The sequence below is a fragment of the Meriones unguiculatus genome, chromosome 1 (genome assembly GCF_030254825.1).
Source record: "Meriones unguiculatus strain TT.TT164.6M chromosome 1, Bangor_MerUng_6.1, whole genome shotgun sequence".
In the NCBI taxonomy this organism is placed as follows: Eukaryota; Metazoa; Chordata; class Mammalia; order Rodentia; family Muridae; genus Meriones; species Meriones unguiculatus.
In genome coordinates this window covers 169,720,868-169,746,902 of record NC_083349.1, presented here as the reverse complement: position 1 = coordinate 169,746,902, position 26,035 = coordinate 169,720,868, and the positions used below count along the sequence as shown (strand labels likewise).

Here is a 26,035-nt window from a genome sequence, read left to right as displayed (position 1 = left end):
AAGCAGAGTCAAAATAAGTGCCTAGGTTTTCAAGCTTTGTGTTCAAAACTGCTTCCCTGTAAAAGTTGCCTCTCGTCCTCCCCTTTGTCAGTCTTTAATACTCTAGGTAATTACTGAATCTACATCACATGTTCTTTAAAACCACTGAAAATGTTTGTCAGAAGAGTCCTTTCTTATGCAAAGAAAAACAAAACAAAACGGGTGAAGTCAGATGACCTGCCCAGGATAAAGGCTGGGTTACAAAAAATAAAGATCTTACTATTTCCGACAAATGAATGGAATATGTACTGCAGAATTGTCTCCCAGCATACTTACAGGCAGCCTGAATCTAGTCTTAACATTTTCTAACAGTGATAATGCAACTTTGTTTTCAATGTATACCATCTCTACAAGAACCAACATCAATAAGATACAACATTTAAACAAAGCTATCATGCTGGAGAAATGTCCTAATGTTAAATGTTCACACTGCTTATCCTATATTATATGGATAAACATACTAAAATCTGTACACCTAAAGAAAGTAATCAAGAAGGAGGACCCTGGGTAAGATGATCAATCCTCATTCGGAAAGGCAAAGAGGATGGACATCAGAAGAGGGAGAAAACAGGAAACAGGACAGGAGCCTACCACAGAGGGCTTCTGAAAGACTCTACCCAGCAAGGTATCAAAGCAGACCCTGAGACTTACAGCCAAACTTTGGGCAGAGCGCAGGGAATCTGATGAAAGAAGTGGGTAAGACCTGGAGAGGACAGGAGCTCCACAAGGAGAGCAACAGAAACAAAAAATCTGGGCACAGGGGTCTTTTCTGAGACTGATACTCCAACCAAGGACCATTCATGGAGATAACCTAGAACCCCTGAACAGATGTAGCCCATGGCAGTTCAGTGTCCAAGTGGGTTCCACAGTAATGAGAACAGGAACTGTCTCTGACATGAACTGATTGGCCTGCTCTTTGATCACCTCCCCCTGAGGGGGGAGCAGCCTTACCAGGCCACAGAGGAAGACGATGCAGCCAGTCCTGATGAGACCTGATAGACTAGGATCAGAAGGAAGGGGAAGAAGGCCTCCCCTATCAGTGGACTAGGGGAGGAGCATGGGTGGAGAAGAGGGAGGAAGGGTGGGATTGGGAAGGGAGGCGGGAGAGAGCTACAGGTGGGAAAAAAAGTGAATAAACTGTAATTAATAAAAATATTAAAAAAAAGAAAAGAGAAAAAAATTCACACTGCTGTTCCAGGGAACCCTAGTTAACAGGTCCCAACACCTCATCAGGTGAATCATAACTACCTCTATCTCCAGCTACAGTAGACACAACACCCTCTTCTGACCGCTGGGACTCCCACAAATGAGACATATACATACATATAAATAAAAATGAAAAACAAATCTTTAAGAAAAAAAGAAAATCTAGCCAAAGGATGGCCAAATAACTGAGTTATTTCTGATAGTACAATCTTATATTCACTCTGAATATTCTAATTCATATCTTTCATGTGAGAAATTTAACCAAACACCCTATTTCTACTGCATTTTGCCTACCCTACAGTGGGTCCCTTTAAATGCCAAGGAAGAGCACTTGTCAACGTATACTGTGAAAGTGTAATTATTTTATCAGATCCTACTACTTTAGTCCCTTAGGGAACATTTCTATTCAACCTTCATCTACCAGGTAAGAAATCTCTAGTTTTGTTGGGCTTTTATCTGAAGAGAGAATGTTACCACGCATGAGGCCTCTCCATTTTTCAAGTGCTACAACTGTTCCCCACCAGTGTTGCGGGTGCAGAGGACTATCCACTGTGGAAGACCCCTCCACCTCCAACCCACTGTTTTACCAAGGGCGGCGTGGGGACTAATCACCTCCTCCACCTCCCCTGCTTCATCTCACTGCAGTTAAGGATCACACAAGGCCAGGCAATCACACAATTTGCAGAACTGCAAGAGCCACAGTGACCCCAATTCTACTTTGCTTAATTCTGTTAGAACAATGGCCTTTTTCTGTTTGCTCACTCTTCCATTGGGATTAACCATAAACAAAGCACTTGAGATGCACAGCCTATTACTGAACTGTAAAATAATTTAAGGCAAACACTTGAGAAAGCAGTTTAATATCGAAGTTGCTAAACAATAAAATAATAATAAAAAATAATAATAACTTTTATTATTTTTACTCCAAAGAGAATGTTGCAAATGCACTGCTGCAAATCCTAAGAGTTAGAGTAGAGAGCACACACAGGGACAGTTATCTTCCCTGGCCTAATTAAAACAAGTCTTTCTCGCACATCTTTCTTTAAAAAAAAAAAAAAGGCAGAACTAAAATAGAAGTGATATTTAAATTTACTTTGTAAGCCTGACGACATTGCTAGGAAATTATCAAGAAGCTGGACTTCTGAAAAACAGACACATTTCTGCCTTTCTTTTAATTATCTAATATATATTTAATAAATATATACTATATAGGAAATATTCAAATTATTAATTGTTAGCTTTTAAGTAAACTAACAATTTCAGTAAAAGAGAAAACTCCATAAAATTCCATAAACTCCATAAAATTTTCAGTGTTATGTAGCATAACCCTCAAAAATAAACCTCTAAAATCTGAGCTCAAAATTATTACAGTATTACAGTATTACGAATTTACAGCTATCATGCTCACTTACTTAGTGCTTACTGTTTACTCAATATTGTGTCAAGATTTGATAAGCACCATTCACTTAATCCCAGGACAGCAGCCTAAGATAGATAGTAGCTAAACCATTTCCTAGTTACAACAGAGGCACCCAACCACCAAGATATGAGCTTATGCAGGACCTTATCACAGTGGACATTTAGACATAAGCATATCTGGCTCCAAAGCACAGTCAGAACTTCCTGAGGCTGTGACAGGAAACAACACCTGTGCTATTTGTAGAAAAAAAAAAAAAAGTCCTAAATCAGGGCTTGACAAACTTCTTCTGCAAAAGACTAGATGTTAATAAAGATTTTAGGGTTTGCTGGACACACTACCTCTAGAAATATTCAGCTCTACTGTTGGATGCCAAGTTGGCCATCAATAGCATGTAAAATAAATGCACGTGACCATATCTCAATAAACAGTCTCTTATGATCAATCTCAGGACCTTACACAATGTAGGCCAGGGATCTACAATTGAACCACTGAGCGATAGCCCCAGTTCCCAATAATGTTTTTAATTTTTCAACCATTTAATTTCTGGAGGGTCAGATGGGGTTTGAGATTCTATATAGCCCTGGCTATCCCAGAACTTGCTTTATAGATCAGACTAGCCTGGAACTCAGAGATCCAGCACGCCTCTGCCTCCCAAGTGCTGGGATTAAAAATGTGTACCACCATGACCAGTTTAAAAAATTTTAAATCACCCTTAGTTCGTGAGTTATTCGGGCTTATAGCTCCATACCAATTCCAACCTAAATGATGCAAAGAGGCTGGAGAAAATTGCTCAGTCAATACAGTACTTTCCATGTAAGTACTTTCCATAAAGTACTTTCTTAGGCACAGGCACACACACACACACACACACACACACCTAGCATGATGGCCTACATGTGCAATCCCAGAGTTGGGAAGGTGGAGACAGGCAGACAGATCTCTGGGACTTACTGACTTGTCAGCCTAGTCTACATGGTAAGCTCAAAGCCAATTAGAGGCCCTGTCTCAAAAAAGAAGATGGCTGGCTTCTATAGAATGACACCTGAGGCTGACCTCTGTCCACCATACACACATGTACACCCACATGAACATACACACACAGAAATGCAGACAAAAAACACAATATTTGATTCTTAAGAGTGCTATGGATCAAACAGTGGTCCTTCAATTGGCAGGCAAGCACTCTACCATTACACATCTAACCCTACAAAATATCTTTATGACTTACAAATTCTTACTTGTAAAATTCTTGAATGTTTTGAATACTCTAAAGCAACCCAAAGTCTCAACTCACTTAACCTTTCTGAGAATAACTAAAAAGTCTCCAAAGTCCAAAGTTAGTTTTTGCATAGGATGCTCCTCAAGAATAAGCTTAGAACTAGAAGAAATCTAAGACTTCCTTGTTCTTTATCTCTACTTTCTAAACCACTTTTAAAATATTTGCCAAGGGCTGGGATGGAACTCAAAGATAGGACATTTATTTGCCCAGCATGCATGGTCCCTGGGTCCAATCCCTTGTACAACAAGAAAAATCAGATTAATAAAACAATTTGCCTAGCCAATTTGCCAGGTGGGATAGGACTGTGTTTAACACTGTATGTAATAATGTGCTTCCTTCCTCATAACAGGTTTTACAAAGTGTTTCACAGAAATTCTATCCCTGACCCAACTATATAAGGAAGCTAATACAAGCTTTCCCACATCTATTTTACAAATTTTTAAAAAATGGTTCTGCAATGCCAAATGTGCCCCAGGAAGGTACAATGCCACTAAGCTACTGCGCTGGTCAGTTTTGTTTTGTCAAGTTGACACAAGTTAAAATCACCTGACAATAGGGAACTCCAATTGAGGAATTGCCTCTGTCAAAGTTCCTATAGGCATGTCTGTGAGACCATTTTCCTATTTAATGGCCTACAAACAACGCCACCCCCAGGCATGTAGTCCTGGGTTGTATAAGAAAGAAGCTAAACAAGCCATGGAAAAGAACAAGCCAGTAAGCAGGATTCCTCCCACTCTCTTCTTCAGTCCCTGTTTCCATGTTCCTGCCCTGGTTTCCCTCAGTTATGGACTATAAATGTAAGCTAGAATAAGCCCTTTCCTCTCCAAGTTGGTTTTAATTCGTGTTTTATCACAGCAACAGAAAAATAACTACAACAGTTATTGAGTAACAGAACTACAGCCATGGCCTATCTTCAAGTCCACTTGCCTCTAGACTGCTTCCGTAGATACCAGATTACATGCTCATTGGTTAAACCCTTAAAATTCTCAAGGATGGGAGTCTTAAGCCTTTAAAGATACTATGTTTAGTCGTTTTCTTTTCAACTGTCTTATGAAGAAAACATCTGCTAGTCCCTGACATTTATTAAATTCATCTATAGGCAACAGTGAATCTATATATACTATGCAAATAATATGCCCAGTCAGTTATGATGGAAAAATTATCCAATGGAGATTCAGCTCAGTTGATACAGTGCTGGCCTAAGCATGCATGAAGCACCAAAAAAAAAAGTGTTGAGTGATATGTCTTTTAATTGCAGAATTAAAATTTAATTGGAAACAGGAGAATCAGAATTTGATGGTCATCCACAGCTATATATCAAGTCTGAGGCCAACCTAGGATCCCCAAGACCTTGTCTTAAATGAAAAGTCATCCAGAGAGGAAAAAGCAACAATAAAAACACCTTCGGTATAACAGCAAAAGAAACGATGAAAAAAGAAAGACGTAGAAACGAATGCATTGCCATTAAAGTCTCAGCCCAACTGTGGCTAAGCTTCTGGTGATTGAAAAATAATGTGAGGTTGGGAAAAGGAAATAAAAGGAGCATAACTACTACTAGAATTCAAACCGACATCAAAGGCTCTAATGACAGCTGAGCCTGCCCTGCTGGTTCTTAGCCTCTCCCTCGGAAACAAAACTGTTATATAACTGACCAAGGTTCTTCAACTAACACTTCCTCGCTGCCCCACATACATCTTTTGTCCCACACTGCGTCACCCTACCCCCATCTCCATGGGCAGGATCATAAGCAATCTGGACTGCCACCATAGCTACAGCTGGACAAGCCTCTGTCCAAAGTGCTGCTCTATTCCAGGAACTGCTACACAGACCACGGCAGGAACAAATTAACTGGCCTAAGCACGGTTCCAACCTCACACTCTTACATATTTCTTGTTCTGAGAAGCATCTCTGCCATATCCAACTTTAGGATGAATCAGACTCCAGACATTCCCGCAAATGGAAATCACATCATCATCCCTCATCTTCACACACAACCCTATGAAAAAGAATATACAGCAGGAGTCATGAAAAACTCTGAGGATGTGCTGTGGCAATCGCCGCTTCTATTGCCTTCCCACCCAAGGCCAAGGAACAAATGTGGATTCTGACTTAGACTTCAATTCACTCAGTAATGAAAAGAATGCATTCATGAACCACAAGCATCATTACTCAAAAATATCCGAACAAATCCAGTCACTGAATCAAACTAGTACAGTTTGTGGACTCTTAGGGGCCAGTTACTACAGGCACCGTTCGTCTTTTCTTCTTCCAATAGAAGCACACAAATAAAAGCAATGTTTACAAAAGCAACCAATGTATCAGAAAAGTTCTGCCCATTCAGGCGCACTTAAAAGGTCTCAATCTGTGCCAAATAAAACTCTGAAAGAATGGAAAATAAAAGGGGTGCTGACAACAATGCTACGGCCCAGCTATCCATGTAGCATCATGCAGTGCCTCGAGCAGTTTACAGCTTGACTGTAATTCTGCATATGATCAAGATTATAATTATCCGAATTGTATTTCCTAAAGGATAACTATGAGACCATCCCAAGCATCCTGAGCTGGGCCTCCTCCTCCCAGCCGCCTTCTCTAAGCCTCAGCCGCAGGTGAGGTTCTAAAGTATCCAGACTAAAGCTCAAAAAAAAAAAAAATTTAAAAAAACTCGGACCTGATTTTCTCCCTACAGTGTCCTGTACGCTGGGCACGAAACCTTCAACATAAATATTTACTCGTCAACAAAATGGGAAACGCAGTTCGCTGGGGGGTGGGGGGGCAGGAGAAGTCAAGGGGAAAAGGGAGGCTCTAAGTCACCACTACCGTCCAACTGTAGCAGCAACTTCAACCAATTAGGCGGAGAAGGGAAACTCCACTGGAGTCCCAGGGAGTCGAGACCGCTGGCTCCGCTGCCCCCAGGCGCGCCGGGGCTCCTCTGGGAGCGGCGGGGTCCCCGAGGAGGCGCGCGGATGCCGGCCTCGGCCTCGGGCGGGAAGCGCCACAGCAGGCCCGGAGGCCGTCGGAACGCCCGGTTCGCCGAGGGATGCCAGCGAGAGGTGGCGGGCACGCAGCTCCGTCGCCCCGGGAGGCGGGAGAGACCCGAGATGCCCCCGAGAGCATCAGATCGCGACGTGCTCGTCCTGAAGCACCGGCGCTGGCCAAGCTCAGGAGGCCCCGCAGCCCTGGCCGCCGCGCGGCCCACGTCAGCGGCGCCCCCGGCCGCCCGCCTGCCCGCCCGCGCCTTACCGAGCCCCGCGGCCCCGCCGCGCCGCCGCGGCGTCGCTTCGAGCCGCTCTCCGCTCCGTGTCTGCCCTCCGCGGGCCGGGCCCGCCGTCCTCGTCCGCCGCCGCCGCCGCCGCCGCCTCCGCCGCGCCTAGTGCCGGGCCGCCCAGGGCAGCCGCGGGGGCTCGGCCGGGCGCCCCCCGCGCCAGCGCCTCATCCCGCCTCGCCGCCCCCCGTCAGGCGCGGGGGCGCCGGCCGCGGGCCGCGGCCTCGGGTCGGCACCTCGGGCGCGCGGCGCGCTCCCCTCCCGCGGCCCCCTGGACCCCCGGGCCGCCGCTGCGCGCCGCAGAGCCCCCTCACCCGCACGCCTTGGGCCGCCCCCGCCCCGCTGTTCCGCGCCCGCTCGGCCTCCGCCTCCAGCGCTCCGCCTCCTCTGCACCCGCGACGCCCGCAGCGGGAGAAGAGGCGCGCCGCCGCGGCCGCGGGCACGAGCACGCGCGAGGAGGGCGCAAGGAGCGCGCGCACGGCCGCCTCGCGCGTCGCCAGGCCTCGCCTGCTGTTGTCCCGGGGAAGCATGTGCACTGCGGGGGGCGGGGGGTGCGCGGCTGGGGGCCGCTTAGCAAGGAAGCGGGGAGCCAAGCTGCTGCCCCGGGGCTTGCGCTCCGCCTGTCCCTCTCGGCCCCAGCGTCCTGCTGGGGTGCAGAGATCCCGAAGTTGCCGCAGGGAAAGGCATCCTCCGAGACTACCGCACAGGCTTCTCTCCTCCCCATGCTGACCCCAGAATCCTATCAGTGCACCCGGGAGGGAGGGGGCGTTGCCGCGAGTCAGGAGATCCTCCACCCCAGCTCTCTGCCTGATTTGACGCTAGAAACAATTCGCGCCGCTCGTGTTTTGGAATTGAGGTGTAGGGGTGCCTAAAAGTTCCCTCAGTTGGCTTCTACATCCGGAGTTCTGGACCAGCAAATTGAAAGTGGCGTAGCTGAGGAGGAGAAGGGCAAGAAAGGGTGAAGGAGTAGGGAACTTGAAGGCGCGTGATAAGACGACGGATTTGGAGGCAACGCAGGGACTCCCTGGGAACCCCCTGACTGGATGCCTGCCATTGCCCTTGATTCTTCCTCTGGTTCTTTTGTTCCACCTCCAAAGGCTGTACAGCACTTCCACCTGCAACGATCATCAGTATGACAGAATGCCGGGATAGCTGGAGAGTCTACGGATTTTCATCCACCGCTACCCCTCCTACCCCTCCCTCCCTTTTTATCTTTATACCTTTTACTCCTCCTGACTCGTTTCATATCTTAATGTTGGGGGCAAAGGGAGCAGGTAACCTAAGTATCTTGCTTCCGTGTTCAAGCCTATAAATGCCAAATACTGCATCATCTAATGTCACTGCAGTGACTGGGTCCACTCAGCATTTAGTCATTTCAGTGGGAGTCATTGAATGTAGAGCACGGCCTTGACCGCAATTAGCTGAATTGCAAGGGCACAACACACACAAACTAGGATTTCACCACATCCTGGTGAAATTAGAAGGTGAACGTGTACAGTAATTCCATTTTCCTGACAGTAGAACCAACGTTTCTTTAGGATAAATATCCTACACGTTTTCTAGCATAGAACCAGGAAAGCGATGGAATGAGAACTGCAGAGGCACACACATGGGAAACATCAAGAAGCCATGTTTGGCAAGTGCACCTCACCCCTCTACTGGAAGATGCACACACGCGCTTGCGTCCTTAGGGTCTTCATGATTAGTGCCTAAGAGAAGGTAAATGAGGAACTCTGGAAACCTTCTGTAATTGAAAAGTCTTTTTACCAAATCAAAACTGCCTCTCTGGGTCACAGCGAGCAATGCCTGCCAGAGGCACAAGAATGAATCTGGTAACCTGTGTTGGTCTGGGGATTTGGTGAGCATGAAATATGAATATCCTGTGATGCCCGTGGAAGTCAAGAGTGGAAGGAGAATTAGGTCACTGCAGGAGGCAAGTTTTGCCCAAGGCCATGGTATCTTGGCTACACAGCTCAGATCCTCCAGAGTGTGTCTGCATTCTATTCAGGTAGCCTCTACATCCTAAAGTTTTACATAAAACCCTGAAATCCTTACTGCTAGATGGTTTATGATCCATAGTTGAGTTTGGGTGACATACAAAGGAATTAGGGCTTATGAATACATTGGATGATACATACATTTTTTTTTCTTTAAATCCTCTTACATATTTTGGTGACTATTTTTATTTGTGTTTTATCTAATTAGTTCAAAGAAAGAATGGACTCTGGGTATTTTCCAAACACCACAGATGTATAGGCAAGTTCAAGGATTCTGGTCCTCCTTCATCTGTTGTGAGCCAGGTCCCTCCCCCTGGATAGAATCATCCCAAATGTCCTCTGTGTCACTGTTTATCACCGCTAAACCTGCATATAAACTGGAGGCTTTGATCACTGGGCAATTCTGTAGTCATCTGACCTTGGTGCTTTAGATGTTTATAATCAATTACCTCTGTCTTCATAACATCCTCACTGTTCTAAATATATAAATCACAAAAATTGCAACATTCTCTAAAAAGAAAAACCTATCCAACTATAAAATGAAGCTAAGTGATAGGATTTATTTTCTATGTGTGACTTGCTTCAATATTTACAAGGTGAGGGGAAGAAAGAGGAATGAGTGCTCCCCCTCTCTGAAACTGTTGGACGCCTCAGGCTGGCCTCCTTTCTCAGCCTTGGCACTGTCACCTTGCAGGAGGTGGCATCTGGACTCACTCCCTGCATCTTAGATCTGTTGCATTGCAGTCCCCTCTAGGCAGAGAATCAGAGTCAGTGCAGACAAGTAAAGCCAGCCAGGAGAGCAGCCTCACATGTGACTGCAACACTTACCTAACCTAGAGTTGTAGAAAGAGTCTGGGAACTGAGCAAGGGAGAGAAAGAAGGTTATTTGAGTCCCAAAAATGAATACTTAACAGCTGGCTTGCTAAAAGTGGGCCAAGTTTAATAGAGAATTTTCCCAAACTGACAATTGACATTGCCTTGCTCCTTTATTTTTCTGACCAAGAGGCCAGCTTCATATTACATTCCCATTGTAAACAGGGGTGAGCAACAAAGGAAGGATTTTTTAAGGAAGATTTGCTATCATCTGGGCAGTGGTGGCCCATGCAGTTATAATCCTAGCACTCAGGAGGCAGAGGCCAAAAGATCTCTGTGTTAGATGCCAGTCTGGTCTATAGAGGGAACTGAGGACAGCCAGGGTTACACAGAGATACCTTTGTCTTGAAACAAACAAGCAAACAAAATGATTTGCTAACTGTAACATTCCCCTAGCTATTGAGCAACATGTTAAGGAACATATGGGGTCCTCTTCACAAGAGTTTGACAAATCTGGGTATATTTGAAATAATAAGCTTCACCTTCTTGCCCAACACTTTGCGTTTATTAGCCTCTGCCACAATGGCTTAGAACTTTTACTTACTCAACAATGTAGAAATGTTACTTATTCTCCAACAAAGGGTTTTTTTTTCTTTCTTCCTTTTTTAAACCTGGATACCAGCTGCACCTGTCTGTGTGTTTGCTTTTGAATCATTCAAGTCCTTTGTCATCCTCTGTCCTCTAGTATTCTAAATGTTGACTTCAGAGCTCTGACCTTCTGCTCTTCCTATTCTCTTTCTGCAATCCCATCCTGGGCAATCTCCAGCTTCAGACTTTAAATAGAACTCCATGAATCAACTCTGACCTCTCCCAGAGCTCTAGACATATATTCAGCGGACTCCCACACATCTATGCTTGGATATTTCAACCTTGATGTATCTGAAACAGAACACTTTTAAAGACAAGGTCTCTCTATGTAACTCAAATGCAAACTCATAATGTAGCTCAGGCTAGCCTAGAACCCATGATCCTTCTGCTTCTTGAGTTTTGGTTTACAGGTATGAACCACAATGATCAGCTGTGTGTGTGTGTGTGTGTGTGTGTGTGTGTGTGTGTGTCTGTGTGTGTGTGTCTGTGTCTGTGTGTCTGTGTCTGTGTGTGTGTGTGTGTGTGTGTGTCTGTGTCTGTGTGTCTGTGTCTGTGTGTCTGTGTCTGTGTGTGTGTGTGTGAAGGGCTAGGGATCAAACCCAAGATCTTACACATCTTATATATAATGCTACACAAGCACTCACTATTACAAGCTACATTCCAAGTCCTAAAAGAAAATTATTGTCTATATTCAAAACAAAACCAAAAACTGCTTTCTCTAAGGCCTTTCCATCCCATGGCCAAAGCACCCCTTTTGGTCAGCCAACACACTGGTTTGGTCAGGAAATTCTTCGAGTGCCACCCTCCAAACTGAATGTAATCCCTTCCCTCTTAATGATCCACATCCAGATAGACCCTCATCACTCTCCTGGTGAGCTTACATTCTTTCTTTCCTGTCTAATCTCAATAGAGCCACAAGAGAATTCCTTTGTTTGTTTGCTTGCTTGTTTGTTTGTTTGTTTGTTTTTCCAGAGTCCCTTCTCCTCGCTTGAAGCCTTCCAGGGCTCCCTGCTTCTAATCATGCTACTGGTGACCTCTGAAGCTTTCCTCCAGCCTTTCTAGTCCCTTAACCTTACCTGTCCAGTCTTTACCAACCTAACCTGCAGAAGCAGCTTCATTTTCCTGGCTTCTTCTTGTTGTCTGTTTGTTGTTGTTTTTGTTTTTTGAGACAGGGTTTCTCTGTGTAGCCTTGGCTGTCTTGGACTCACTTTGTAGAGCAGGCTGGCCTCCAACCCACAGCGATCTGCCTGCCTCTGCCTCCTGAGTGCTGGGATTACAGGCAGGCAGCAGTGAGCCCAGCTCTTCCAGACTTTTAAATTAACCTTCTGAGCTTCTGTCTCAAACAGTCTGTCTACTCTGGCCTCTCATTCTGTTCTTTTCACAAAGCACTCATCACTATGTTGTTGAGTGAGATTGATACTTTTTTGTCTCTTTCATTAAAATGTAAAGACTGTTAGGACAGTGGCTTTCTTCATGCACCCTTGTATCCATATTGACAAAAGGTACTAACATGAAACCAAAAAAAAATTTTAACTCACTTCTTATCTATTGTTACTTGTTATTATATAGTATTACTAATGGGAATAACTCCAAATTATAAATTTGCAAATCAAATTATTTATCCTGAAAGTCTTAAAAAAAAAAAAGAACGATTTAGAAAAGAAAGGTGGTGGGTGTGTCTTCCTCCATTTCTTTCCATCTTTTTTTTTTTTTTTTTTTGAGACAGGGTCTCTGGCTTGACCTGAACCTTACTGTTTGTCTAGCCTGGATTGGACAGCAAGCTCCTGGGACCTGTCTGTCCCCAGCACCTCGTTATAGGCAGGTGAAGTCATGCTTGGCTTTCGTTGGCTTTGTTTCATCTCTACGGTGTTTGCACATGTGTGTGTGTGCATATTTGCATGTATATGTGTGCACATGGAGGCCCAAGGATGATGTCAGGAATTGTTCCTCCGTCACTTTCATCTTATTCTTGAGGTAGAGTCTCTCATTCCAAGGCAAAGCTCACCCACTTGGGGAGTCTCTGCTGGCCAGCTTGCTCCGTTGATCCCCTGCCTCCACTTTCTGAGGCTGGAATTACAGGAGGACCATCACCCGCTACCTGGCGCCTCTGTGGGTTCTGGGGACCTGAAGTCTGCCAGCGCTATAACTGCTGAGCCATCTCCCCAGCCTATGCACGGGTGCTTGGGTCTCAAAATAAGGTCTTCTTGCTTTTACAGGAAGCACTCTTGACCACTGAGCCGTCCAGAGCCCCACAATTAGATTTTATTTGTTGAAAAGTAAAAGCAGGGAAAAATTAAAATCAAATATGTCCAGTGCTTTCTTGTTCCAAATGAAATGATCACCACATTGAAAAGAAGTGCAATTTTTTTTTTCCATTTTGTGTCATGTGCTACCGTGTAAACTTGTACAAGTCAGTTAGTATGTCTGCCTCCCTCTGTGACATGGGCCTACACACGTTTCTTCTTGAGTTGACCATCACAGTAGTACAAGAGTTTGATGTCTATGAAAATGCTTCGGAAGAAAGAAAACCTGGAAACAATGACTCTTGCAGTTCCAACTATTTTTGTCTTGTGTCTGAGGAATAAGAAAGAGGGCTGGAGAGGAGTCTCAGCAGTGAAGAACGCTGGCTGCTCTTCCAGAGTATCTGCATTTATTACCAGTACCCATGGGGCTGCCTCACACCATTTGTAACTCCAGTTTGAGGGAATCCTATGCCCTGTTCTGGCCTCCCCAGGCACCAAGGATGCACCTGGTACACAGGAATGAATGCAGACAAAACACATAAAAATTTTTAAATAAAATAAAAAGAAAAGAAACATTGAAATAGCTGGTTTTACATACTTTTTTTAAAAAAAAATCAGCATTTTTAAATAAAGTATCAGGAAAAAATTCTTTCAGAGATAGCTATGTGGTCCACATACTGAACACTTACCCCTCTCTGTCCCTCACCCCTCAGCTCCTATGTAGCAATGTTAAGAGACATTTTCTGTGATGTCTTGACTTGTCTCAAACTTGGAGGCTCAGGTCATCCTCTTGCCTTAGTCCTCCGGAGAAGCTTGGGTTACAGCCATGTACCACCATGCCTGGCTATTAGAACAATTAAAGATGAGAGCTAGTGGGAGCTGGTTATGCCCCTGTGTGTTCGGGGGTGGGGAGCTGCCTTTTGGAAGGGATTAAGGTCATTCTTCTCCCATCCTGATCTTCCCAAAGACGGTTATCATAAGAGAGTAAGTAAGCTTGGTTCCTCTTTGGTCTCTGGCTTCTTTTTTCACTGTGTGATCTCTCCCTGTCATATATACTCCAGCCATGGTGCCATTTGCCATGATGTAACACCATGGGGTGGGGGTAGGGGCTCGCCACTGTTTGGGATTTCAACTTCCCCAAATTATGAGCTATATAAACCTGTTTTCTTTACAAATTACCCAGCATCAAATATTCCCTTCAAGCAATGAAAACCAGCTTAAGAGAAGGAAGGGGCTACCTTTGTGCAAGTATACCACCTACGTGAGATCCTGAACTCTGTAGCATCAGAACAACAACACACAATTATGTAGTTAGATGGTAAGGTGAGCCAGAAAATAAAAGGAGTAGTACTGAAATGCAGACATTTGTATAATGTGTTTTTTATCAAGCACAATCAGGTAGAGCTCTGTACAAAGTTTAATGGACAAAGAAGCAACTGTCACATTTTGGGATAGGAAATCCTCGAGAGGCAGCAAAATGTTTTGGAGGAGAGTGTAGTACAGTGCTGTTTGTTGTCGTTTGTTTCTTTGTTTTGATGTCGTTTTTCAAGAAAAGTTTCTCTGTGTAGCCCTGGCTATTCTCAAAACTCACTTTGTAGGCTATACCAGGCCTCAAACTAGGAGATCCACATGCCTCTGCCTCCTGAGTGCTGGGGTAGTACAGCGCATCTTTGAAGCTGTGTACCCAGCAAGCATGCTGTTTAGATGGCATACTTAATTGAGGTAACTTGAGAGAATCTACAACTCCCTTTGGTGGCTGCAATAACAGTGAGATGCTAAGATGAGAAAGTACACACACACACACACACTGACCTTTCACTATAACACATTGAAAGTTCCACTCCTCCCTCCAAGTTCAGCCTGCCTGAATCAGCACTCCACTCAGACACGTTGTGATGCTTCCAACCCCAAAGCATTTTATTAGATCTAAAGAACTGAAGCCAGTGTGGAGGGAATGCATGGGAAAGTGACTTGGGAAAGCGAAAGATCAAAGAGAGGTCACTCAACCCCAGACTGCTGCTTTCCCAGGGTGCTCCCAGCAATTCCCCTCCCACGAGCTTGTCTTTTATGACTTCCAGTTTCCAGAACTGAATGCATTTCAGACAGTCTAAAGCATCTGGGTTTTCCTGCCATATTCAAAATACATGTTGGCTGAGAGTTCACCCATGCTTCTGAAACTGAATGCGGAAGATAGGGGGGTTTCCCAGGCAACTTGAGAGGAGCTGTACTAGATAATCCTATACAGCATTTTTTTAAGTCACTGTACTTGGCTTAGGAAGTTATTTTGTGTTTAACTTTAAGTACAGATGATCCCTGGATATACTGGGGGCTAGGGGTCATCATATATCAAACAAAACAATAAAACTAGCCTATCAAAATATTAGTCCCCTGCTCCCCACTCAATTTTTCCTCTATGTATTTCATGATGAAAACAAACAGTATTACTCCTCTGAGTGATATAAAGGGCCAGGTTCCAGCAGAGCTGGTAACATACTAAAACTTACCAGCTTGCTGCTTCTTTCTCAGGTCATACTCTAATTTAAAAGCTGTTTCTCTGTAGTTTTTGATGAGTTTTAAAAATAAAAAGCAATGGCAATGACCTTCTTGCTTAGGGCAACGGGATGGTTTGCAAAGTAATACAACAAAGAGATGTGTTGAGCAGGTGAGAAAATTATAATTTAGTTGCTTCAGAATGCCTCTCTGGGTAGTGCTCAGTAGAAGACCTAGTGTTTACTCAAGTATGAGAAATTGTTGACTTTGAGAGACGTTTAAGCAAAGAGAGATTCATAAAGTCTATATGGTGATAAAAAGTAATGTTGAGACAGAGGTGATAGCTCCGTTAGTAAACATTTTCAAAAGATGATGCAAATAAAACACCAACAGACAAGCCAAAGTGAAAGAAGGAAAGCCAACCTGCTACTGAGGTGTCTGCCCATCCATCCTCACTGCACACTATTCACAATGGTCAAGATACACAGACAGCCTACAAATAATGTATAGAGAGCACGTGAGGCAGGGAAGTGGCTCAGCAAAGGCACTTGCCACAAAGTCTGACGACCTGGGTTCAATCCCCAGAACTCATGGTGGAAGAAGAAAACTGACTCCTAAAGTTGTCCCCTGACTTTTCACATAGCTCTATTGCATGTGGAAGCAAACACACACACATACCACACCACACACACACACAAACACACCATACACAAAGGCTTCATACATATGCAATAAAAATAAGTAATGAAAATGCTTACATGTTTTTAAAAGAAAGTGTGGTATATGTATCCAGTGGGGCATTATTCATTCACATACAAAAGTGAAATTGTCTCATCATTTGCAAAAAAATAGATGAAGTTAAAGTCCATGTTAAGCAAATCATACCAGGATCAGAAAGACAAGTATCATGCTTCTCTCATATACAGAATGTAGGAATGGGGGCTAGGAGGTATAACATGGAAATACAAGAGGGACTATTTGAGAAAGAAAGACTAGTGGGAGAGAGGACGACAGAGCAGAGAAATGAGACACGAATATGAACAAAGTACAAAATACACTTGCATAATAATGTCATGATGAAACCCAACATTGTGTGCAGTAAATATATATTAATAAAAAAAAGAGGTGGCACCCGGTGGGGGGTCTTTAGAGCACTGAGGGGAGCCCTTGGAAGGGATAGTAAGCTCTTAGCTCCCTTCTTTTGTTTCTTGGCCTTGAGTTAAGCAGTTTACTCCACCATGCATTACAGTGGTGATATGCCAACTCAGGTCCAAATTAATAGTAACAACTGATGATGGACTAGAACCTCCAAAACTGTAAACCAAAGTAGACCTTTTCTCTGTATAAGCTAATTTTCTCAACTGTGGTAACAAAAAGCTGCTTAACACACCCAGTGTCCTGACACATTCAAGGAGAGAACCCCACCCCAAACGAGAGCACCCACTTTCCACCACTTTCCTCTCATCTACCGCAAAGGGCCTTGCATTTCTGTTACCATCGCTACTTTTCATTAATGTACCCACTGCCTTTTCCCATGCCCACTAAAGAAACCAAAGACAATTCCATAGCCAGGTACAGGCATTCAAACCAGCCTCTTCTACATAAATTAAGTATTTCAACTAACAGGCATTTCAAACACGTGGTCTTTACTGGAGCTTTTTTTTCTTTGGGGGTGGGAGAAAGTGAAAAAAAAAAATGCTTGTTGGTTTGTGTTTCTGAAACACAAATCTCATCCTGCAGCTCAGGATAGCCTGAAACTCATGATTCTCCTGCCTCAGCTTTCTAAGTGCTGGGATTCCAGGGATGTGCCACCATGCCTAGCACTCGTTACTATCTTTTGATGAGTAAGCAAGCCAGATCTGATTCAATCCATTCCATAATCACAACTACCCCTGACTCCAAACTAGCCCCTATATGGCTCCCCCAGGCTCCCCCTCACCCCCATGGGGGTGGTTTCTTAGGCCAGACACAGGCTTCCGCAGTATCATCACCATGATTCTTCCATGGTGTCCTTTAAAAGGAAAATGAAGCCAATCCCCCTGTTTTTCCTGAGCAGGTCAGGGATTTTGTGTTTTCTTTTTACCAAGGGAGAAAGCTAGCTTTAGGGAAATGAGGGAAGCTCACTGAGAGATGCAGCCTACCTAATTAAGTTCTCACCTGTACAGTAGGGACCATGCTAAAGGCTGGGCAGAGAAAGGCAAACAGGGAGTGCCTCTGATTCTCAATGCCTGCAGTTTGAGAGAGATGAAAACAGCACGAGCTAATCTATGGGCATACAGACATCAAACAGCTGTGCAAACATTGGGCAGTGGCAGAAATTAAACACGAAAGTAAATAAAGTGTTTACGTGATGTAAAAGTCGCAGCTGCTGTTATTCTCTACTAGGGCTCAGGAGGAGACTAGGAACGGGAGGCGAAAGAGCTTGGATTTTTTTCTGTTGGGGATGGTGTCGGCAGGAAGGAGCAGAGAGGTCACATGTGGCTCAGGGAACAAAGGCAGAGTATTACATAAACCCTCATCTGCTGGTGCCTAACCTCTAAACCTCGGTCTTCAGGATGAACTGAGTTTGTTTCTCAGAAGTAGCTCTTCCATGTCAGACTGTGCTTTTAGGAATCCGTGTCAGTAACTAATTTTAAAGTGTCAGAGATGGCCTGAGTGACCGACCAGTCACAGCAGGAACCCAGTGAAGAGGCCTGAGAGCTGCCACCAGAACTGTCCTACCTCAAAGGACAGCTTGATTTCCTCCATGCATTCAGGACCATCAAGCGTACTACGGTAGCCCACCCTCATCAGAGACCCTGCCTGGTAGCCTGGCATGGTGGAACTCCCCTCGGCCTTCCTAATGAAGAAACACAGCTTTAATCAGCCTAGATGCCCACAGCCGACACCTGGAGCACGAGACACATGAATGATTGATGACCTACTAAGCTGCTCCTGAATCCTACTTTAGATGCTGAAAGGGAGGAAGGCCTTTTGTGTTTAAGTGAAAATAACTGTTCGTCCCAGAGACATTAAGTACAGTAGTCTATATCTGAAAAACAGTAGAGATTTGAAAGGAAAAAAATCTCCTTTAATAGCATTGTTTAGTTTTAATGTCAATAAATGTTCTCATTATTTTTATGTAATCATATGTCCGTACCATACTCTCTTTTATTGTCCTCCACCACAGTGCCTGCTGGGTCATCTTTGCTGATTAAAGTGTGTGCAGTGTGCACACATCGTAGACTTCTGAAAACTAGAAGTCTTCTCTCCTATTTCAGATGCAACTCAGAGGCACAGAGCTACCTAGCATAAGGTCTGGAGTTCAATCCCCAGCAACACACTCCAAACCAACCACACAAAAAGTCGTTCCCTCACCCTCACCTTAGCTGAGACTTAGAACTCAGTGCTTAGTTACAAATAAAAGAGATCCAGAAGAGACTTTTTTTTCCTTTCCTTTCCTTTCCTTTCCTTTCCTTTCCTTTCCTTTCCTTTCCTTTCCTTTCCTTTCCTTTCCTTTCCTTTCCTTTCCTCTCCTCTCCTCTCCTCTCCTCTCCTCTCCTTTCCTTTCCTTTCCTTCACTTTACTTTACTTTTCTCTCCCTGCCCCTTCCCCCTTTGGTACAGTCTTAGTGTGTATGTAGCAGGCTGGCCCAAAAGTCAAGCTTCTTCTTCTTCACCCTCTCCGGTGTTGGGATTACAGATACCATTACGCTTGAGCTAGGAGACCTGCCTCTTAAAACCCTCTCTACCTCTCTAACACTTCCCACTTTCACATAAGAAGTCCTGGGATATGTTTTAAAACTGATTTTATGCTCAGGGCCTGCCTGATCCAGTAAGAGATGCCCTGAAGTTCATGCATGTTCCGGTAGGAAGGTTATAGTTTTGTAACTGAATAAAATCCTCAAGCAGCTGGGAACAGAGTTAATGCTGTCTGATGCTAATTACTCCCTAGATCTAGTTTATTATAGGAAACAGATTCAGTTCTTAGCATATTCTCTCAGGACCTGATCTACATAGTCATTAATTTTATTCTTGAGTTTCATATATTTCATTCATGTTTTTATTTGGATTTCTATAAACATAAATATTTATTTCATAGTTTATTACTACATGGTCGTTGAATTAACCTTATGGAGACATCAATTTAAAACAAAAATGCTCTGGGCTGGAGAGATTGCTGAACAGTTAAGAGCATGAACTCTACTTTCACAGGACCTGAGTTTGGTTTTCAGCAGCCATATCAGGTGGCTCACGACTCTAGCTCCGAACAGATCCAACTCCTTCTCCGGCCCACCAGGGCACCTGCACTCACATGTGCACAGGCCACACCAGATGCACACATGCACATAAGTTTTCAATAGCTTCTAAACAACTGTAAGAAGGGGTTCTAAAATTCAGGGCTGGTGCCTTGTAACCCACAAAGAGTCACATGGTCCTCCTAAGCTAGCAATCCAGGGCCAGGCCAGACAAACGTGTCTCTGAGCTGTTGCCACAGCGTAGTACTAGCTACCTGTGAAAAGCTGGGCCCAGAGGGAAAGTTTCTGTTTCAACAAGAGACAGAAAGAGAGACAGAGAATACAAACTAATTGAGCTCTCTCCAGGGAAGCGAGGGAGAGGGGTCTGCACTGTCAGGGCTACCAGATACGGAACGAGTTTAGTTTAGTTTAGTTTCCACCAGAGACCCAGGTTGCCGATTTGGGAAAATGATCAACTGCATCCATCCCTCCAGCCTCACACCAGGAATATCAAGGGCAATAATATATCCCGACTCCTTCCTTTGAAAGAAACATAAGAAGGAGATTGTTCACATTATTACTCCGGGCTACCTTTTTATATAGCCTATATGCTCACTCAGCCATTAAGGAGAGGCAACTGTGCCAAGGATGCTTCCTTTCTGTACTGCTTCCTTGGGGAGAGGACTCAGTTGTTCAAAGTAGGCAAGCAAGAGAGAGGGGAGGCACCACCCACCCAAACGCAGCTGACATTTCAAGCTTTGGGCAATTAATAACCAGCTCCTTGAGTTGGAGGCTGTCATGCTTTTTGCCCTATTTATTTATTTATGTTTGTTTGTTTTATGTGTGGGGGTGTTTTGCCTGAGTGTATGTGTGTGTGCCCTGAGCATGCTCACCATGCTATTTTAATTGCTCTTGCAAACCTTACTGAGTATGCCTTCTTTCCAGAAAAAAACAAACAAACAAAAACAACAACAAAAAAACACACAAAAACAAACAAAAACCCCTACTTTCCAATCTTCAAAGACTAAGGAGTGAAAATGATTTTAAAAGCAAACATAAAGATGTTTATCAAATGGAATATGGACCAAATGCTCTAATCAGGAGGGGAGTGATTTTGAACAAATATTCAATTGTTTTCCATTACTCCATCTGGGTCTGTTCACAGGGAATTTGGAACCTCTTCCTGACAGAGGATGGAGGACCTCTTTGCACCCCTGGGAGGTCCACAGGAAAAGGGAGGAAGGAGGGCAGTATTTTCAGAACATGGTAAATAATGCCAAAATAAAGATAACATGCAGTCTAAAGAGAAGCTGAGCGTACAAACCAACACATTGAGCCTGGAAGCCACAGCACTGAGCTAGGCAGCAAAAATGAGAGCCAGAAAGCAGAGCCAGCAGGCATAGTGACAAGAGGAGCAAGGCAAGGAGCGGCAGGGACGAGATCAACAGGAAAAGTTCTCCTGAGCAAATACTTGGGGCAAGGACTCAGGGCACCTAGCTATTTACTTGGACGACAGGGTATGGGCAGGAATGGCCATTAAAGGGCAAAGAGGGACATGTTGGTAAAATGTAAACAAACTTGATATGCACTTACTCCGTAGTCCTCAGAGTACCGCACGGCGTTAACGTGAACGGTCAGGCACGGAGCATAAGAAATGTTCCATGTATTTTGTTCAGATAAGCACTCACGTATATGAAACTCTTACTTTGCTCCATGCTAAGCTATTCACATTAATTATAAATATGTTACTTAGCATTTCCAACAATAGACTCAATTAAATACAATTATATCTGCTTTGTAAGTGCCAGAGACATGAGAGAAAGGTTGGATGGTTTCCCTAACATCACACACAACCAGCAGCGTTATGGTTTAAACTCGTGTCTCTAGGCCTTCAGAGCCCAGATGTTCTCAAGTTTGACAGAATTTGATATGCACATTCCTCCTTCCTCCCTGCCTTCCAAACTAGTCATTTTGAGGTGAAGCTGGGACTCCCCATGTTAACCTCCATCACTGCTGGTATTGACATAGTTGCTCAGGTACCAAGGCCAGGCACTTGAGAACACTATTCAAAGGTTAGCAAAGATTGGCAACAAGGAGATAGAAAAGAAGACTAGAAATAAAGTCATGTAGAAGAGAATTCATCATCAAAATCATACACTTTACAGCTTTTGATTATTATGATAGTCTTTTTACTTATTTTCCTCCCCAAACACATGTTTCCAGTCATTCAGAAACAGCCAAAAGTTAACCCATCCAGTGCCTAGCAGAATCAATCTTCATCACCAACATAAGCACCACAGATCCCACTGGCTGCTCAGCCCCAACTCAGAGCTATAAACAGACCCTTCCTTACCGTTGTTAGAACTGGATTTGTTAAAGATCTCAGGTAACCTGCAGAAGAAGTAGCCAGTGCTCAGACAAGAGATTCCCATCTTATTGGCTCTCACCTGACCAAGACTACAATAAGGACTCGCCTTTCCAATAATCCCAAAGACAGCTTTCAAATAGGTGGGCCAGTTCTCACAACCAATTACCTACCAGACAAAGCAGAATGAGAGAAATCACTGCTAGGTCCCCAATATCACTGTCATACATAATGCATATTTCTCTTACTTTTGATAAACTCTTGAATTCCTGGATCCAGCTTCAGGGAAGAAATCCACCTTGCTTATGCAGTCTTTCCCTGTCCAAAGATGCCCCCTCGCTTTAGCACTGACAGATTTCCTTAAAGAGATTGTGAGATGTTTCTTCAGAGAAACCCCAACAGACTAGAATGGGTTGCTTTGCAATTTTCATTTCTCCAAATGAGAATGAGCAGGTCACGGGACGACTGATAATCTCCATCGGCAGGAAACGTTCGTGGTTGTGTCCTCTTCCAATTTCCCAAGTCTTCTCTCTGCTTTCTTTGCTGCCTTTCCACTTAAGTTTGTCCGTAAATGCCTTTGTGGCCTCCACTGCAGGCCTCAGTCCAAGGCAGGAAAAAAAAAAAAAAAAAAACACGGGTTCTTTTCATCTATTCAAGTGTGATCTGGGGCAGACAAGCCTGCTGCACAGGCGAAAGACACAGAGAAGTACTCTGTATTCAGCATTCAGTTCGCAGAGCCTATCATGGGCCTGCCCTTGGCAAAGCCAGCACAGAGACCAGGGCCGCTTGGCAGAAGCAGGAATGCTACTGGTCTGACCCCTCCTGCCACCTGGATGGAGCATCCTGGCCCAAAAGAGCAGGAACTAGGCATCCTGTTCCAAACACTTCTCCCAGGTTCACCTTTTAAAACATCCTTGTTCTGTCCAAACACAGCACCTTTTAGATTTACTTTTATTTTGAAAATTCGGAGAACATAATAGTTACTATATATAGAAACCATTAGCATAACGGTACCTGAATGGAATGTTAGTATCAAATGGAGCACACTTCCTGTCTTCAACACCAGAGAATGTAGGCCTCAGATAGACCAGCAGAAGAAGAGCACTAGGTGGAAATGAAGGTTAAGGAGTCCAAGGATATTTTTCTTGTGTGTCTACTTTACTAAAAGTCTACTTTTCTGGACGACCTTTTGAAAGTGTTGGGCTGGACAAGGATCTACCCTTAAGCCAGAGGACTTGGGTTCAATTCCCATTTGCCACCCAGCAGCTCACAACTATCTGTAACTCCAGTTCCAGGGAATCTAAAAGGGCTGCACAATGCATGTAGGAACAACATCCATACACATAAAATAAAAATAAATAAAAAATTAAAAATAATATGAGAATTCATGAACTGACCAGTTACAAGATAAACACTAAAACATCAGAGCTCAGTGGTTAAGAGAACTTGTTTTTGCAGAGAACCTGGGCTAAGTTCCCAGCACCCACATGAGGCCTTACAACCATCCATAACTTCAGTTCAAGGGATCCAATCCCCTCTTTTCATCTCTGTGAGCACCAGGCACACACATGGCACGCAGACATACATACAGGGAAAATACTCCTGCACATAAAAATAGAACTAACATATCTTATTTAATCTTTCCTGTATCCTAAAACATAAGCGTTTAGAAAATAAAAATTAAAACAATTCTCATTAACAATAACTAAAACATAAATTGCCAAAAAAATAAGGTGGACAGAACAGGTATAGCATCTAGATGAATGGAATCCAAAACCTCTCTGGGAAGGATCTCAAAATCTAAACATGGCTAGTAATTCCAGAATAATTCTCCAAACAAATATCCAATATAAAAATTCCAATGATATTTTTAGGTGGCAATGGGAATGGTGCGTAAAAGGATAATTTACATACTATCATATCGTATGTGGAGATACGTCCAGAGATATTATCATATTTCCAGGAGATACTAAAACCAATGATATTTTGACAGATTTGCAGAGTATTTGAAAAGAATCAGTGTTAAAAAACAATCTCTAACAAAGAAATGTAGAGGTTACCAAGTTTGATTTTATTAAAACTGGCTAACATCCAACATGTTACAAATCTTTGAGATGTTTTAAGAGCCAAAAATTATTTGCAACTTTATCAGACAAAAAAATCTATAACTTAATAAGTGTGATAGCTAATCTTGGTTGTCAACTTGGTACAATTTAGAATCAAATAGAAATCAAATGGACATGTTGCTACCTCATCAACTTTCTCACTGCTGAGACAAAACAGCCTGACTAAAACAACTTAAAGGAGAGAGAATTTATTTTGGCTTACAGTTCTGGAGGGGTAAAGTCCATGGTAAGGCCAGTACCGAAGCAGGCAGGGATGGTATGTTCGTAGAAGTAGGGCGCTGGCTGCTCGCATAGTATCCACACTCATGAAGCCAAGAATGAACAGGAAGTAGGACCAGGCCCACACCCAATGACCCACTTCCTTCAGCGCCACCTAATAAGTTCCACTACCTTTGGAAATAGTGCCACCAGTTGATGAGCAAGAATTCATATATTTGAGCCTATGGGAGACATTGCACACTCAAACTGCAGTTGGTGAGGGTTTTCCCAGAGGTGTTTAACTGAGTGGGAAGAGCATGCTTGAGTCTGGGCAGCACCGCCCATGGGCTGTGGTTGCACTGTGAACACATACAAAGAGCTAGCTGAGCACCAGCGTCCAGCTCTCTGCTCCTGACTGTGAACCCAATGGAACCAGCTACCTCATTCTTCTGCAAGCACAGCTGCTCTTACCTGCTGCTCTATGGCAAACTGTCCACCCAAACCGTGATCTAAAATAAACCTTTCCTTCTCTAAGTCTCTTTTGTCATAGCAGCAGGAAAAGTAGCCAACACAGCAGATAATGTCAGTATCTTTATCTTTAGCCAATAATAAACAGCAATAAAGGGCCCTACCATCTTAAGGTGGCCTTTGTTCCCATGTGACATTAATAAGAAATGCTATCTTCTTTTATGTTATTTCTAGGATTTGAACAGTTTTCCTAAAAATTTTAAATTTTACTGGGAAAAAAAAAACACTTGAGGGTAGCTAAATGGTTTGGGAAATAAACAAAATAAACAAAAGGAACTAAAACAGAAACAGAAAAAAGGCAACTTGCCTTACCTGTCAAAACAAGATCTATAAAAACAGAAGAAGCCATGCCTTGCCTTCCCACTGGCTGTCCTTGCTTAAAACTTGGGCAATGTGTGTTTGCCCAAGAAATCTCTTGGTTTCTCTCTCTCTCTTTCTCTCTTTCCCTCTTTCTTTCCCTTCCTTCCTTCCTTCCTGCCTCCCTCCTATAACAAAGTAATTCTTTTCCCTTCCCTAGCACTCAGTCACACCATTTCTAATAACTCTAATCTAGTCATCACGAAAATTTAGCAACACTTATACTTTAACACCACTTAGCCTGGTCCTTTGTCGTTTTGCACTATTGGCCTAAACCCTGAAGGCTGGAAGTCGTGAGTGAAGGACATTTCTTACCATCACCAAACTGTTACTAATGGCTTTTTCATTTAAGTGGTACCTTTATTTTGTGAAATATATGACATTGGGGTGAGTGTGGTGATTTGAATGAAAATGGCCACTGTAAGCTTATATAATTGAATGCTTGATTAGGAGCTGTGGCATTGTTGGATGAGGCGTGTCAATGAGGATGAGCTTTGCAAAAGCCCATGCCAGGTCCAGTCTCTGTCTCTGTCTATTCTTCAACTTGTAAGTCAGCTGTGAGCTTTCTGCCACTGTTCCAAAATCAAGTCGGCTCGCCTTGCACCACCTTGATGGCCATGGGTCACACTCTGAAGCTATAAGCTAGCCCCCAATCAAATGCTTTCTTTTATAATTTGCCTTGGTCATACTGTCACTTCACAGCTAGAAAAGTAACAAAGACAGTGAGTAAACTCATAGACATCATGGTCTTTGGGCCAAATGGTATGCAGATGAAAATAGAGCTGAAAAATTAGAAATAGGACTTCATCCAGAATCTACCAAAACCAAACAAACAACAGCAACAAAAA

The 26,035-nt window shown here is 43.6% G+C and overlaps 1 protein-coding gene across 2 annotated transcripts in view; it reads right to left on the bottom strand.

Moving 5' to 3' along the window:
- The window catches only part of Arhgap32 (Rho GTPase activating protein 32), a 247,903-nt gene extending 225,658 nt beyond the window's left edge, over positions 1–22,245 (bottom strand). Inside the window, exon 1 of one of the 2 annotated variants that reach the window (XM_060371387.1) lies at positions 22,227–22,245. The gene's annotated coding sequence lies outside the window, so the exon portion shown is untranslated. Of the gene's footprint in view, positions 1–7,184; positions 7,449–22,226 lie in introns of those variants that run through there. The other variant, XM_021647027.2, reaches the window with a different exon arrangement.
- Between the last annotated feature and the right edge of the window lie 3,790 nt (positions 22,246–26,035).